Raw genomic sequence first — 18,537 nt, forward strand, 5'->3', positions numbered from 1 at the left:
GAGAGAAAGAAGTGGGAGGGAGCTCAAGCCACGAAACCCAACGCTTTATTGCCTCTCCTCAGAAATAATTATGTCCACAAGAGGTTCCCTAACTTTCTCAGTTCACACCACCCTTAGAGTCTCAGTAATTTATTCACAGGGTACATAGGCCAAAACAAATACCTAAAAGTTCCATTTATTAAGTAGTTAGGTCTAAATAACTTAGTAAGTATTTATATTCTAACAACTTAGCACCTGTTGGACACTGAATAGCTTCTTGATCTAGGAGTCATATTGGACACTACAACACTCATTTCTTATTTCACATTGATTTTCAGGCAGTACTTGCTTTTTCTTATAACAATGAAATATGATGTCATCAAAAGGAATGTAGCAATCTAATGATGAAACTGAACTATCTCAAACTAGGAATTCACATGGAGTCAGATATTCCCTTGAAAAATGTAAATACCCCATGGCATGGGTGTAAATTTGCTGTGGTACCCTGGCACACAGTTGAGAACCCTTGGGATGTCTACAAGGAAATATTTATGACATCAATTGGGCCATAGTCATGATTTCAGTTTTGATGTGGTCCAGTTCTGTTCTCTGCCTTCGAGACTATCCTTTTGTCCTCAATCAGCAAGCACACACTGCTGAATGATCCCAAGAGAGTGTATGGTGGGTTTGTGCAATTCATCAATGTTTGCCCAATGGTAAGCTCTCAAAAGATGGTAATTGTCATTATCATCACCATTCTTTGACAATACAAGCACAGAAGCAAACAAACTCTTAATGCCCTGATTGTATATGCCCTCATCATGTACAGAGGTTCTTTTGGTTGTTTATTTCTTCCCCTACAGTTAAGAAAAATGTTTCACTAGGAATTGGGGAATGTAGAAAATATGGTTGAGATGGATTGTCTGAAGGTGAAAAGATGGCCAGGTTCACCTCCACTTGTGATGAACGTTTGAGCAAGTATCACTGGCCCTTTTCACTGTCCCTCTATTCTGACTTCCTGGTTCTGCCAGGGGCACTTACACAAATAGGAAGTCATGTGCAGACCCATAGAGAAGAGTGGCAGGAGGCAGAAAAGGTGGGCATTGGGTGGGGCAGGGGCAGGAAATCAGTGGTAAAAAAAGGACAAAATATCAAACAGAACACATAAGGAGTTGCAATGCCAAGACATAAAGGGCTTTGGAAATAAAGATTTTTCGGAGTAGAGAAAAATGAGAATGGTTTCATATGTACCCTCCTATATGAATAATTATTTATATGAAGATATAAGTATCATCTAATAATTAGTTATATAACAACATATGAGTATGCAATAATTATATGAAGATGTAAATTGATCTATTTATCTATAATTTTCTGCCTAGAACCACTGTGCAGTACCCATTGGGCTGGGAATTAGTGAGACTAGTTCTTTTTTTTTTTTTGTAATTGACTTTTTTATTATATTCAGTTAGCCATCATTAGTTTTTGATGTAGTGAGACTAGTTCTTATCTGAATTCAATTCATAGCTAGTTATATGACCTTGAATAAAATACTTACATTCTAAGAATGTAGCTTACTTTTCTGTAAAGTGAGAAAATTGGTAGATCATTTCTAGAAATTTTACTGAATCCCAAATATAAAATTCTTTAAGAAATCTTGTCATTCATTCATTTATGCAAAAGTACTGATAGAATTATTCCTACGTGCTCAGATTTGTGGTTGATTTCAGGGATGTAATGGTGAATATAATGGTAAGTAAAAATAGAGGTCCTCACTTTGGAGGAGACCAATCTTTTTCTTCCAGGAAGCTGTCTTGGTCTTTGGAGAAGAGACTAGGCCTGATGGATGAGAAATGTCATCAGCATGTAGCAAGATGGTGAATCACCCTCAGAACCCTTCTGAGAGCTGATCTACTTCTGAGAGTGAAGACTTGTTGTTTAAAGCAATGATATTGGGGCGCCTGGTGGCTTAGTTGGTTAAGCGCCTGACTCTTGGTTTCAGTTCAGGTCATGATCTCAGAGTCGTGAGATTGAGCCCTGTGTTGGACTCCTTCCATGCTCAGTGCAGAGTCTGCTTGAGATTCTCTGTCTCCCTCTCCCTCTGCCCCTCCCCCTGCTTGCTCTCTCTCACTCTCTCTCTCTCAAATAAATAAATAAATCTTTAAAAAAATAAAGCAGTGATATTTTGGGGACTCATTAGACCTGCCTGTCTTTAGATAACATTACATTTTCCAACCTTCTTTGCAGGTATAAGTAGTCATGTGACTTATTATTGACTTCTAGTCAATGGAATGTGAGTAGAACGGCCTATAAATAATTCCCCCCCCACATCTCCATAATCTTTCTCCTTCTTCAGGCATCATAGAGACAACAACAGAAACCTTGAGAGCCATGTACTGAGGATGAAAGAGCCACAGGATAGAAGGGGCATTGGTGTCTGAATCACACTTTGTAGGATGTATTATTCAGGGAGGGAGAGAGAGAGAGAGAGAGAGATTTTAAGGAATTCATTCACACAGCGGTGGAGGCTAGCAAGTCCAAAATCTGCAGGGTAGGTAGGCAGGCTGGAGACCCAAGGAAGATTTGATGTTGCATCTCAAATCCAAAGGCAGTCTGCTGGCAGAATTCCCTTTTCCTGGAGCTACCATACGATCCAGCAATTGCACTACTGGATATTTACCCCAAAGATACAAATGTAGGGATCCAAAGGGGTACGTGCACCCCGATGTTTATAGCAGCAATGTCCACAATAGCTAAACTGTGGAAAGAGCCAAGATGTCCATCAACAGATGAATGGATAAAGAAGATGTGGTGTATATATGCAATGGAATATTATGCAGCTATCAAAAAGAATGAAATCTTGCCATTTGCAATGACGTGGATGGAACTGGAGGGTATTATGCTGGGCGAAATAAGTCAATCAGAGAAAGACATGTATCATATGACCTCACTGATATGAGGAATTCTTAATCTCAGGAAACAAACTGAGGGTTGCTGGAGTGGTGGGGGGTGGGAGGGATGGGGTGGCTGGGTGATAGACATTGGGGAGGGTATATGCTATGGTGAGCTCTGTGAATTGTGCAAGACTGTTGAATCTCAGATCTGTACCTCTGAAACAAATAATACATTATATGTTTAAAAAAAAAAGAAGAAGATAGCAGGAGGGGAAGAATGAAGGGGGGGAAATCGGAGGGGGAGACGAACCATGAGAGACTATGGACTCTGAGAAACAAACTGAGGGTTCTAGAGGGGAGGGGGGTGGGAGGATGGAATAGCCTGGTGATGGGTATTAAAGAAGGCACGTTCTGCATGGAGCACTGGGTGTTACATGCAAACAATGAATCATGGAACACTACAACAAAAACTAATGATGTAATGTATGGTGATTAACATAATTTAAAAAAAAAAAGAATTCCCTTTTCCTCAGGGACATCAGTCTTTTTCTCTGAAGGCCTTTGACTACTTTGATGAGGCTCATCCATATTATGGAGGGTAAATCTGCTTTACTCAAAGTCTACTGATTTAAATGTTAATCTCATCTAAGAAATACTTTCACAGCAGCATCCACAGTAGAGTTTGACCAAACATCTGGGTATTGTGGCCCAGCCAAGTTGACATAAAATTAACCTTCCCTGAGGACAATCACCCATTGATTAGGAACAGCTCTTTTAAAACATAGGTTTTGGGCGCCTGGGTGGCTCAGTTGGTTAAGCGACTGCCTTCGGCTCAGGTCATGATCCTGGAGTCCTGGGATCGAGTCCCACATCGGGCTCCCTGCTCAGCAGGGAGTCTGCTTCTCCCTCTGACCCTCCCCCCTCTCATGCTCTCTCTATCTCATTCTTTCTCTCAAATAAATAAATAAAATCTTTAAAAAAAAAAATAAAATAAAACATAGGTTTTGGAGAAATAATTTCTATAGCATTTGAGCCATTATAAGTCACCCTTGTTATGAGCAACTAGCATTACCTTAACTAATACACTACAAAAAAATTCACCAATTACTTTTGGTAATTCCAATTTGTTTATTTGCAAGTGCTTTCACTTTTGTACTGGCTCCCTGATGTGGAGGGCTAGGAAAGGGGCACTTTTATAAATCTAGTAAATAACAATGATGATGATTATTGGATCCTGCCTTAGGAATGTATTAAACATCTCAGGGTGGCATTATCTGCAGTGGGTCACCAGTAAGCACAAAGAGGCAATACTAATTGGTAGCCTAGTGGTTCAGGGAAGTTAATGCACTTTCTCAAGTGATTTGCTCCTATAGCGTAATTGATTTATTGGCATTCCTTATCTGAACATTTGTGAAGCCCTTGGTGCTAATCAGAATAAATGCACTGAACTAATCTTTACTAAACTGCCAATGACATTTATATGCCCCCCTTTTAGATGGAACACCTCTAAATTCAGTAATTTAGAGCATGTTTTACAGTGGACAAAAGCATTTATTTTTTCAGATGTGAGCTGTTGTGAAGGGTAGTATTTTCCACAGGAAGATGATGAGATACATAACAAAAAGTCAGTGACTAAATGGCTCATTATTTAAAGAGAAATGAGGAGACATAACAGAAAGGATAAGGGCTAAGATGGGTACCATATTTGTAAGACGGTGATGTTTTCTATCATCTGGTTTGTGCAGGGCATAGATGATAACACTGAGGTTTTATATTATTTAAATTAAATTGTCAACTCAACTCCTTAGACACAGGCTTCCACTGAACCATTCAGTATGCTCTTAAGATTGTCCAGAGAGTTCCACAGTGACATGATAACCACTACTTGCCAAGCACTGAATTTGTGTAAACATATTAATCCTGAAATAATTCCTTTTTTTTTCTTTTTCTCAGTCTGTTAGGTCAGATTTCAATGCTGAACCTGAATGTTACATGGGCCTCATAAGTGGTAATACAGAAACTGAAGACAGCTGGAGACGGAGCCTGCTTTCCTAGTGGGGAAATCTCTAAAATAATAGGTTGATTCAAAGGACTTTCTGTTCTCTGGTGTCTGTGGAGGAACAAGTGGAAAAACCAAATTCACATTCCTCTTCTAGCCAAAAAAAGACAATAGCCAAAGCACTGTCAAAACTCATGACACATTAAAAATAATTCTTTTTCCAAATTGTTGACCTCAAAAATGGGGGTTATGGTGAAGTGTGTGTGTGGTTCTCACAGTCCATTCCTGGACAAACAGCATCGCCATCACCTGGAAACTGATTAGAAAAGCAAATTATTGGGTCCCACCATAGAACTACTGACTCAGAAATTCTAGGGGTGGGGTCCAAAAAGCTGTGTTTTAAAAAGGCTTCCAGGAGATTCTGATGCAGGCTCAAGTGTGAACCAGACTTTACACTTAGATGAATCTGGGCTAGAATGTAGCTCCATCACTTAATATATGTATGGTTTTGAGCAAATTACTCCCTATCCCCACTTCCTTTTTATCTTTTGTATGTTATTTTAAAAGTTAGCTGTGCATGGAGACTTCTGGGGAAGATGGTGGAGTAGGAGGACCCTAGGCTCACTTCATCCCACAGGTATAACTAGTTAACACTCACATCAGTGTAAATAACCCAGAAAATGACCTGAAGCCTGGACGAATAAGTCCACAACTAAATGTAGAGAAGAGGCCACATTGAAGAGGATAGGAAGGGCAGAGACGTGGTCCAGAATAAAACAGAATCTCTGGAATATCTGAGGGAGTCAGAGACACCACAGGCATGGAGAGGCAAGAGAAACAGATCCCTCATGCTGGAAAGCCTGCATGGGGAAGACGAATCCCTATAACATTTGGCTTTGAAAACCAGAAGGACTGAATTCCATGAGTTCTTACAACCAGTGGGACTTAAAACCTGGAATTAAAAAAAAAAATCAGTGGGCTCAGCATTAAAAGGGCCAGGAAGGTGAGAGGAAACTGAGTCCCCACCCTTGAAGAGACAGCACAGCAAATAGGCCAAGGAGATATAGCATAGAAGCAGCAGTTTGAAAGGAACCTGGGGCGTACAAGAGGGAGAGTTACTTACTAATCTCAGAGTGAGTCCCAGAGGGACAGAGGCCCTGGGGAACTCTTCCAAATAAAAAGTAACTGGCAGGCTCCATTGCTTCCCAGCATGAACACATGGCCACCTGCAGGACTTGCTACCTAACTTGCTAGCACTGCTGTGCCCCATACCCCACCCCCGGTGCTTTGGTGGATCTGCCCTCTCCAAAATGCTCTTGGCCAGAGCCCATATAGGGCAGTGTTGCAGGCCTGGCAGTGTGCAAGCAGCCCCTACAATGTCCAGCATCGCTCCAATGTGACTCCTGCTACAGGTGAAAGGGGCAGATAACCACACACACCAGTTGGATGGAGACCCAGCAGAGGGCTGGAGGCAGACAACTGGTCTGACTGCAGACCCTACCCACCAATGAAAGCTTCTCAGGGGATGACACAGGGAAAATGCCCTGCAGTTTGGTGCTACTGCAACTGTGGTAAACATCTGCTCTGACTCAACTAAAACCCAAGACGTCATCAGACTGGCCCACTAACACCACAGGGACCAAACACTACTCACAACAGGTAAAGAAAGTCATTGCAGATGATTGGAATGAAGGAAAAGGCAGGTCAGCCCCAACATCAAGGCACATGCAAAACACTTAGGAGACACCTCTGAGCACCAGGTTCTGGTGAACAGGGGACACTGCATTGCAGGGTACTACAGGACTTCTTCTTCATAAGGCCATTACTTTCAAGTGCAGGAGATTTAGCCTTCTTTCCTAACACAGAGAAGTAGACACAGACAGTTAGACAGAATGAGAAGACAGAGGACGGGTGCCTGGGTGGCTCAGTCAGTTGAGTGTCTGACTCTTGATTTTGTCTCAGGTCATGATCTCAGGGTCATGGGGCTCCACGCTCAGCCGGGAGTCTGCTTCTCTCTCTCTCGCTGCCCCTCCCCCTGCTCATACACTCTCTCTAAAATAAATAAATAAATCTTTTTTAAAAAGGCAGAAGAATATATTACAAATGAAAGAAAAGGACAAAATCACAGCAAGAGACCTAAGCAAGATGGAGATAAGTAATATGCCTGATAGAGAATTTAAAGTAATGGTCATAAAGATACTCACTGGACGTGACGAAAGAGTCGAGGACCTCAGTGAGACTCTCAACAATGAGATAAAAAAAGAACCAATCAGAGATGAAGAACACAATAAATGAAATTAAAAATACACCAGATGGAATAAATAGTAAACTAGATGAATCAAAAGAATGAATCAGTGACCTAGAGGACAGACTAATGGAAAATAATCAAGCTGAGCAGGTGAGAGAAAAAAAATGCAAAATGAGAATAGATCTAGGGAACTTAGCAACACCATCAAGTGTGATAACATTTGCATTATAAGGATCCCAGAAGGAGAAGAGAGACAAAAGGGGGCAGAAAATTTATTTGAAGAAATAATAGCTGAAAACTTCCCAAATCTGGGGCAAGGAAATAGAAATCTAGATCCAGGAGGCAGAGAGCCCCCAACAAAATCAACCCAAGGAGGGCCACACCAAGACACATAGTAATTAAAATGGCAAAAAGTACTGATAAAGAGAGAATTTTAAAAGCAGCAAGAGAAAAGAAAGCAGTTACATACAAGGGAAACCCCATTAGGTTATCAGCTGAAGTTTCAGCAGAAACTTTGCAGGCTAGAAGAGAATGGCATCATATATTCAAAATGTTGAAAGGAAAAAAACCTGCAGCCAAGAATATTCTATCCAGTCAGGCTATCATTCAGAATAGAAGGAGAGATAGTGTTTCCCAGACAAAGAAAAGTTAAAGGACTTCATGACCATTAAATCAGCCCTACAAGAAATGTTAAAGGGGACTCTTTGAATGGAAAGGAAAGATCATAAACAAGAGTAAAGAAAGTAAAGAAGCACAAAAGCAGTAAAAATAAGCATATCCGTAAAAACCAGTGAAAGGACTCACAAAAGGATGTAAAGTATGATGCCATATACCTAAAATGTGGAGGGAGGAGGAGTAAAAAATGGGTTCAAACTAAGTGACCATCAACTTAATATAGACTGTTTATGCAGAAGATGTTATATATATATATATATATATATATATATATATATATACTGAATCGTAACTGCAAATCAAAAATCAGTAATAGGTATGCAAAAAAGAAATAGAAAAGAATCAAAATATGTCACTAAAGAAAGCTAACTAACTGTGAGAAGAGAGCAAGGGAAGGATGGAAATACATACATACATACATACATACGTACATAAATCTTAAAAAAAACAAGACCCATCTATATGCTGCATATAAGAGACTCATTTCAGACCAATCAAGACACATGCAGATTGAAAGTGAAGGGATGGAGAAATATTTATCATGCAAATGGATGTGAAAATAAAGCTGGGGTAGCAATACTTACTTGGGCAAAATAGACTTTAAAACAAAGACTGTAACAAGAGACAATGAAGGACACTATATAATCCTTCAGGGCACAATACAGCAGGAAGATATAACAATTGTCAATATTTATGCACCCAACATGGGACCGCCCAAATATTTAAAGTAGTAATAACAAACATAAAGGAAATAAATGATAGTAATTTAAACTTTAAAATTTGAGGTAATTTAAAACTTAAGTACTAGTAAATAATAGTAATATAATAATAGTAGGGGACTTTTTCTTTAAGACTTTATTTATTGAGAGAGAGAGTGAGCCAGAGAGAGCACAAGTCGGGGGGAGGGAGGGGCAGAGGGAGAAGCAGAGTCCCCGCTGAGTGAGGAACCTGATGTGGGGCTCCATCCCAGGACTCTGAGATCATGACCTGAGCTGAAGGCAGCCGCTTAACCAACTGAGCCACTCAGGCGCCCCAGTAGTGGACTTTAATATCCCAGTTACATCGGTAGATCATCCAAACAGAAAATCAACAAGGAAACAGTGGCTTTGAATGACATATTGGACCAGATGGATTTAACAGATATATTCAGAACATTCCATTCTAAAAGAGCAGAATATACATTCTTTTTAAGTACACATGGAGCATTCTTCAGAATAGATCACATATTAGGCCAGAAAACAAGTCTCAACAAATTCAGAAAGATTGAAGTCATACCATACATCTTTTCTGACCCCAATGCTATGAAACTAGAAATCAACCACAAGAAAAAAATCTGGAAAGAGCACAAAAACCTGGAGGTTAAATAACATGCTATTAAACAGTGAACAGGCCAACCAAGAAATCGAAGAAAAAAATAAAAGAGTGTGTGGCAACAAATGAAATGAAAACACAAGGTCTAGAAGGTTTGGGATGCAGCAAAAGCTCTTCTAAGATGGAAGTTTATAGGAATACAGACTTATCTCAATAAGCAAGAAAAATCTCAAGTAAACAACCTCACCTTATACCCAAAGGAGCTAGAAAAAGAAGAACAAACAAAACCCCAAACCATCAGAAGGAAGGAAACAATAAAGATTAGCACAGAAATAACTAATATAGAAACTAAAGAAACAATAGAACAGATCAATGAAACCAGGAGCTGATTCTTTGAAAAGTTTAATAAAATTGATAAACCTTTAGCCAGATTTATCAAAAAGAAAAAGAGAGAGAACTCAAATGCACAAAATCACAAAAAGAAGAGGATAAATAACAACCAACACCACAAAAATACAAAGGATCATAAGAGTGTATTATGAAAAATTATATGTCAACAAACTGGACAACCTAGAAGAAGTAGATAAATTCCTAGAAACATATAACCTCCCAAAACTCAATCAGGAAGAAATGAAAAATTTGAACAGACTGATTACCAGCAATGAAATTGAATCTGTAATCAAAAATCTCCCAACAAACAAAAGTCCAGGACCACATGGCTTCACAGTTGAATTCTACCAAAGATTTATTTTATTTTCTTAAAGATTTTATTTATTTATTTTACAGAGAGAGAAGGGGGGCAGAGGGAGAGGGAGAGAATCTCAAGCAGACTCCCTGCTGAGTGGGAGGCTCAATGCAGGGCTCAATCTCAGGACCCCAAGATCATGACCTGAGCCAAAATCAAGAGGCAGACACTTAACCAAATGAGCCACCCAGGCGTCCCTCTACCAAACATTTAAAGAAGAGTAAATACCTATTATTCTCAAACTATTCCAAAAAACAGAAGAGGAAGGAAAACTTCCAAATTTATTCTATGAGGTGAGCATTACCCTGATGCCAAAACCAAATAAAGACACTACAAAAAAAAAGAGAATTATAGACCAATATATCTCATGAATGTAGTTGCAAAAATCCTTAACAAAATATTAGCAAGCCAAATCTAATAATACATTAAAAAATAATTAAACATGACCAAGTGGGATTTATTCCAGGATGCAAGGGTTCAATATTCACAAAACAATCAGTGTGGTACAACCCATCAATGAGAGAAAGGATAAAAATCATAGGATCATTTCAATAGATGCAGAAAAAGCATTTGAGAAAGGACAACATCCATTCCTGATAAAAGCCCTCAAAAAAGTAGGTTAAGAGGGAACATATCTCAACATAATAAAGGCCACATATGAAAAGCACACTGCTAACATCCTACTCAATGGTGAAAAGCTGAGAACTTTCCTCCTAAGACCAGGAAAAAGACAAGGGTGTCCTCTCTTACTTTTATTCAACATGGTACTGGAAATCATAGCCACAGCAAATAGACAACAAAAAGGAATAATAGGCACCCAAATTTGTAAGGAAGAAGTAGAAATTTCATTATTTGCAGATGACAAGACATTACATATAGAAAACCCTAAAGGCTCCACCTCAAAATTACTAGAACTATTAAATGAATTCAGTAAGGTCACAGGATACAAAATTGATGTACAGAAACCTGTTGCAGTTCTACACATTAATAATGAAGCAGCAGAAAGGGAAATGAAGAAAGCAAACCCATTTACAATTGCACCAAAAATAACAAAATACTTAGGAATAAACTTAACCAAGTAGATGAAAGACCTGTACTCTGAAAACTATAAATCCCTAATAAAAGAAATTGAAGATCTGAGGCATCACAAATCCAGATTTCAAGTGATACTACAAAGCTATAGTTATCAAAACAATATGGTACTGGCACAAAAAGAGACACATAGATCAATGGAACAGAATGGAAAGCTGGAAAACAAACCCATGATTATATGGTCAATTAATCCTCAATAAAAGAGGGAAGAATATGTAATGGGAAAAAGGCAGTCTCTTCAACAAATGGTGTTGAGAAAACTGGACAGCTACATGCCAAAGAATGAAACTTGACCACTTTCTTACACCATACACAAAAATAAACTCAAAACAGATTGAAGACCTAAATGTGAGACCTGAAACCATAAAATTCCTGGAGAGAGCAGAGGGAGTAATCTCTCTGACATCAGTTGTAACATTTTTCTGGATATGTCTCTTGAGGCAAGGGAAACAAAAGCAAAAACAAGCTATTATGACTACATCAAAATAAAAATCTTCTGCACAGTGAAGGAAAAAATCAGCAAAACAAAAACACCACCTAATGAATGGGAGAAGATATTTGCAAATGACATATCTAATAAAGGGTTAGTATCCAAAACATATAAAGAACTGATACAACTCAACACACATAAAACCTCCAGATAATCCAATTAAAAGTGGGCAGAAGACATGAATAGATGTTTTTCCAAGGAAGACATACAGATGGTCAACAGACACGAAAAGATGCTCAACATTACTCATCATCATGGAGACACAAATCAAAACCACTGTGAGATATCACCTCACACCTGTTAGAATGGCTAAAACCAAAACTCAAGAAATGACAAGTGTTGATGGGGATGTGGAGAAAAAAGAATCCTTGTGCACCCTTGTTGGTGGGAATGCAAACTGGTGCAGCCACTGTGAAAATGGTATGGAGGTTCCCAAAAAATTAAAAATAGAACTACCCTATGATCCAGTAATCACATTACTGGGTATTTACTCAAAGAATATAAAAACACTAATTTGAAAGGATATGTACACCCCTATGTTTACTGCAGCATTGCTTACAATAGCCAAATTATGGAAGAAGTTCAAGTGTCCATCGCTAGATAAATGGATAAAGAAAAAGTGGTGTGTGTGTGTGTATGTGTGTGTGTGTGTGTGTGTGTGTGTATAGGAATGTTAGTCAGCTATCAAAAAGAATGAAATCTTGCCATTTGCAACAACATGGATGGAGCTAGAGAGAATAATACTAAGCAATAAGTCAGTCAGAGAAAGACAAATAACATATCATTTTACTCATATGTGGAATTTAAGAATCAAAGCAAATGAACAAAGGAAAAAAAAAAAGAGATACAAACCAAGAAAAGACTTAACTATAGAGAACAAACTGACAGTTACCAGAGGGGAGGTGGTGGGGGGGATGGGTGAAACAGGTGAAGGGGATTAAGGAGTGCACTTATCATGATGAGCACTGAGTAACGTATAGAATTTTTGAATCACGATATTGTACACCTGAAACTAATGTAATACTGCATGTTAACTATACTGGAATTAAAATTAAAAACTTAATATATATATGTAGTATATACAAATAAAAATATAGAAGTAATTAGGCCATCCATCTAAAAAATTAACTGCATGGTAAAAATTAAACCACATAAAAGTTTTCAAAATGAAAAATAAGTTTCCCTTCCCCCAGCTCCTCTGCCCAGAGGTAAACACTTTAAACCAAATCTTTTTGAAATATGTTTCTCTGGTATTTAATAGTATTATTTTAGATGATAAACATATAATTGTATGTCTTACATATATTCTGTTAATGTCCCACTCTGAAGAATGAGGAATTTGGCTCATACCACCTGATATCACCTGATTTTGTTATATTATTATTTTCACATAATCCAGGTTTATGTGATTTCATTTTGTAACTTTGACTTTGTCTTTAGATTAATTATAAAATATTAAAGCAAATAAAATAGCACTTGCATTATTAGGTTTATGTAAATTTATGTAAATATTATTCACTATAGGAGATTTCTCCTATAGAAATATCTGTGTCACCAAACTTGAGAGAGGATTTTAAAAGCATCAAATTCTAGTGCTTCTTTCAGATCATAGTCAACTGCCATTGTTTCATCTATCTCAAGCTTTCAGGTATAACATTGCTTTTTTTCTATAATAACTTTTGTAAGGCATTTTTCCTACAGATGTGTAGATGGCAAATTATCTGCATTTTTGCATATCTGAAAATGTATTTTATTTTTACACTTGTAGAATGGCTAAGCATGAATTCTTTTTTTAAATTTTTTATTGTTATGTTAATCACCATACATTACATCATTAGTTTTTGATGTAGTGTTCCATGATTCATTGTTTGTGTATAACACCCAGTGCTCCATGCAGAACGTGCCCTCTTTAATACCCATTACCAGGCTAACCCTGAATTCTAAGTTCCTAATCATTACTGCCCCAAGTTTTAAAGGCAGCATTCCACTGTTTCTCAAAGTTATTTTAATTTCTTTTATCCCTGGAATTCTGAAATTATGCTAATTCACCTCTCTCACCATGGTTCCTGTTGCTCAATTCCTCCCCCACAGGTAACTGTTACCTCTCTCATATGCATCCTTCCAGAGTTATTTTATGAATACACTACTGTTGGAGGAGAGCATCAATAAGATGTGACCACCAGTTGACCCCAGAGCTGGACCTGGGCAATTGGAGGCTCCCTGGCCCTCCCCTGTCCTTGCATCGCATGTTCCCCTTGCATTCCCCACTCCCAGAAGCTGCTCCAAGGACACAGCCTTGAGATAAAATGTGGTGTTGAGGGTATTTGGACTGGGTAAGTGACTGAACCCAGTAAAGGTCTCTATATAAACTTAAGATTCTTGCAGGTGCATGTGGAAATGTAAGCACCCAAGACAAGCCTTGTAAATCAGTTCCCTTGCTTATTAAACCTGCCACCTACCAATCTGCAGTGGCCTGCCTCTTTCTTTAGTCTCTTCTTGCCCTCTGTATATGAATGTCAGCTTCAGATTATACCTGAGAAGCTCCCAAGGTTGTGAACCAACAACTATTACATACGTATGTGCTAGTAAATAATACCTTCTATATTCTTTCCCTCTTTTTTATTTTTTTTACAAATGCCAGTGTACTATTTTCTTCTTTAACATGATATCATGACAATCTTTCCAGATCATTACCTGAAAGATTTCTACATTTTTTGACAATTATCAAAAAAATTTTTTGTATGGATATGTCTTATTTAACCAGTGCCTCTTTGAACTTTTTGAGTGTTTTCCAATCTTTTGTAATCACAAACAATGCCACAATGAATAAGCATGTACAAATGTCTGTAGGATAAATTCCCAAAAGTCGTGCTGTTGGTTCAGCAGATATGTAAATTTGTAATTTTGATAAATATTGCCAGTTTACCTCCATGAAGGTTTACCAGTTCATACTCTCAGCAGCAACATACAAGAGAGATTCTTTCCTCTCATTAGTCCAATAGAGCATGTTATTTCATTGTCACCAATGAAACACTTCATTGTCACCAATCTCATAGAAGTATTGTATGTCAGCATAATTTTCTTTATTTTTCTTATTATGAGTAAGGATGAGCCTTTATAATATGTTTAAGAACCATTTGCATTTCCTTTTCTGTGAACTGTATGTTCATAATCTTTCCTATTTTTCTTTTTTTTTTCTATTGGGTTCCTGATCTGATCTTAATTTGTAGGAACTTTTTACATCTTAGGGAAAGTAGCACTTTATGGTATGAATTGTAAATATTTTTCTAAGTCGATGTTTGTCTTTTGGCTTTAGGTTTTAGATATTTTCTCAGTATTTTCCTTTATGGCTTCAGGATTTTTAATCCTTAAGGCCACACCCCCCCAAGATTATGAAACTATTCTTCCATTTATTTTGTTTTATTTTATTTTAAAATAAAAATATCTTTTTAAGTCGGAATTTACCTTAGTATAAAATGTTAGGTATAAATCAAATTTTTAGTTTTTAGATGGCTACCCAGTTGTCTAATTAAAATTCAGAATAATCCATCTCTTTCCCATGGATATAAGCTATTACTTTTATCAAAAATAAATTTTCAGGCGCCTGGGTGGCTCAGTTAGTTAAGCGACTGCCTTTGGCTCAGGTCATGATCCTGGATTCCCACGATCCCAGTCCCGCATCAGGCTCCCTGCTCAGCGGGGAGTCTGCTTCTCCCTCTGAACTTCCCCCCCTCTCATGCTCTCTCTCTCAAATAAATAAATAAAATCCTTAAAAAAAGAAATTTTCATATGTAGTTAGTTTACTTCTATTGCTCTCTATTGATTGTTTAAATTGTTTTATCTCTATAATATATTTTAATGTCTGGTAGTACTAGCTCCTCCTTATTTGTGTCTGTTTTCTGAATTTTTATATGTAATCTTGCTTTATTTTTCCAAACAAAATTTAGAATCTGTTTGTGAGTTGCAAATAAAATTTCTGTTATTATTCTTAATGAGACTACGTTACTTAGGGAGAATTGACATTTTTATTACAACACACCCTACTAATCATGAAATATGGCTTGTCTTTGCATTTCCCACACTTCCTTCTGCACTTTCCACTGGCATTTGGAAGTTTTCCATTACATCTCCTGTTATGTTCATTCCTAGGTATTTTGCATGTGTGTATTACTACTGTAAATTGAGATATTTTCCTCTGTTTCTTTTAATTTCTTGAGGTTTGTAAATGTGATTATTTGTGTACATTTTTTTACCCAGCCACATTATTGCATTCTATTATTACTTATAAATGTTTTTCAGTTGGTTCTCTTATTTTTCACAAGTACATCCTGATATCAGCAGTAAATATGATAATATTAACTGTTTTATAAATTTTATACCTTTAATTTAACTCTCTTGCCTATTTTTGTGTTGTCAGTGCCTCCAAAGCAATGGTAAATAAGAGTAGGCGCCCTTGTTTTGTTTGTGATTCGAATGGCAATCCTTCTACTGTTCCGCATGTATGAGATACATATATTTAATACTGTTAAGAAATTTCCCATTTATTCCTATTATTAAGAGTCTTTAAAAATTCTTTTTTTTTTTTTTTTTATTTCCGAGAGAGAGAATGGGAGACAGAGAGCATGAGAGGGAGGAGGGTCAGAGGGAGAAGCAGACTCCCCGCTGAGCAGGGAGCCCGATGCGGGACTCGATCCCGGGACTCCAGGATCATGACCTGAGCTGAAGGCAGTCGCTTAACCAACTGAGCCACCCAGGCGCCCGAGTCTTTAAAAATTCTTGGCAAAATTTTTAGAGATAGATGGTGGTGGTGGCTGCACAAAAACGTGAATGTACTTAGCCATTGGCTTGTACACTTAAAAATGGTTAAAATGGTATATTTTATGTTATGTATATTTTGCCACAATAAATATACTAGCCAAGAAAAAATAATTTCTTGATGGAGGTTGAATTTTCCCAAAGGCATCTATGCAGATGATAAAGTGATATTTTTCCATATTCCTTTAACTAGATGCAATATAGCATTGTGGAGAAGTACACAGGCTCTGAGCCACCTTGCTTATGTTCAAATTCCAGCTCTGCTGCTCTCTAGCTGTATAACCTTGGGGAAATCACTTAAGCCTCTGTGTCTCTGTTTTGTTCTCTTTAAATCATGATAATAATAGTGCCTACCTCCTAAGATTTTACTGAAGATGAAATAAATTGATGTATGCAGAGCACTTAGAACAATACCTAGCACATAGGAAGTATTACATGAGTTAATATGGTGGATTATTTTAATATATTTTCCATATCCCAGATATAAAACCCCAATTAGTAATGGGGAACTATCCTGCTGGATTCCATATACTAATATTTCATTTAGAATTTTTCATTATAAATCATATGTGAGATTGGGTTCTAGTTTTCTTTTTTGTGTAATCTTTGTTGGGTTTTAATATCTATGTTTGGCTTTGTTTATAAAAAGAATATGGGAAATTTCTATGTTTTTCTATACAGTGGGTTATTTAAGTAGCATTTGAGTTGTCCTTTAGATCTTTATTCTTCTGTAATATCAACTCAGTCTAGTGCCAAGTGACAAATTAAAAATTTTTTTCTACTTAGATTTTTCTATAACTTCTGTTGTCAGTTTGGAGAAAATTATATTATCTTAGAAAAACATTCCTTACATCCAGTTTTCACATGTACTTGTGGGCATTGGTCAGGTGGTCTGGTCAGTGGGGAACCCTCCCACTTGCCAAATGAGGGAGGATTTACTTGGGCAGTGAAGGGATTTAGTTACTTCCCTTCTGGGAACCAATTGTTTGATTGGCTTTATTGTCTCCACGTCTGTTTTGGGGAATCTGGATTTTCCTCACACTCTGTTTTGCTTTTTTTCTTAGGTCTTCATACTTAAACCAGGGGCCAGGACAGATAACTCTTCTTTTAGAGTTCAGTTCTGAATGTTGGCCGGGTGCCATAAATCTGTGATGTCTCTTTCCTGTGGTACTGTCACTGACCAGCTATGTTCATCCTTCTAGGCCCATGCTTGATCTTTGCAGGTGCCCCCTCTAGATTTGAGTTCCTCTGGATCACCCTTGCAAAGGGTTGCTCCTCCTGCTGATATTTTGTGTTATGGCTCTCCCTGCTCAGTCTTCCTCATCGGCCTGGTTCTAACTCACTTCAATTTTCTAATATTTCCTCAAAGTTTCTCCCTTATTCTTGGTTTCCTTTCTTGTTTATATCATAGCTTTGCCTTCCTCTTTGAAAAACATTCCTTTTCCTCTGATCTTCAGGATAACAGGCCATAATAATTATAGCTAACAGATACTTAGCTGTTCACCCTTCTAAGCTTTCATATATTAACTAATTTAATCCTCACAAAACTCTATGAAGAAGAAACTTATTATCTCTATATAGTATCATCAAAATGAATTAGTAATATCTACCTTCTAGGTATGTTGTGTGAATAAAATGTTTCACACAGCACTTTGCACACATAGAGCACTCCTTAAAATTTAGCCTTATACTTTGAGATTTGGATTTGACTTACAGTTGCTCTAGACTTAGAATTCCTAGGCTCTTTTAACCCCTCCTCCTGAAAGGGACTTTTTTTCATTGAAACCCAAGTATTCAATCATTTGAAGAGCTTTTCATTATTATCTGTGATCATAAGCATCATCCCTCAATTTTGCCACCCTCACTGATATTAAGGCTATATTTAGCTACAACTTTCTCACTCTGCCAGATGTATATACATATTTCCTTATTTAATTTTCATATTTTACATTTCTGTGTGTTATTATTAAGTTTTATCTCCAGTGATTTTTTTCCTTCCAAAATTCAATGAGGTAATTTCTTCAAGATAAAGCAGCTCACAGTGTTAGATTTTTAATGTGCAGCAAAAAAAGCACTGAGATCCCTTTTGGTGTTAGAAAATGTGTCCATTTCACTGACAGACCCCTTCCTTATTGGAGAAAGTTACACATGCTATGTGACTGTCTCTTTAATTTAAATCTAGGGCACTCAAGGAGCTGGACAGTAGACTATTTGAAGAAATTGAAGTGGTATTTCTAGTATTCTTGCTGTTTGCGTATGCAAAAAGGTGGGTGCTACCCTCCATTCAGA

Source organism: Phoca vitulina, unplaced genomic scaffold (assembly GCF_004348235.1).
Source record: "Phoca vitulina isolate PV1807 unplaced genomic scaffold, GSC_HSeal_1.0 scaffold55, whole genome shotgun sequence".
Taxonomy (NCBI): Eukaryota; Metazoa; Chordata; class Mammalia; order Carnivora; family Phocidae; genus Phoca; species Phoca vitulina.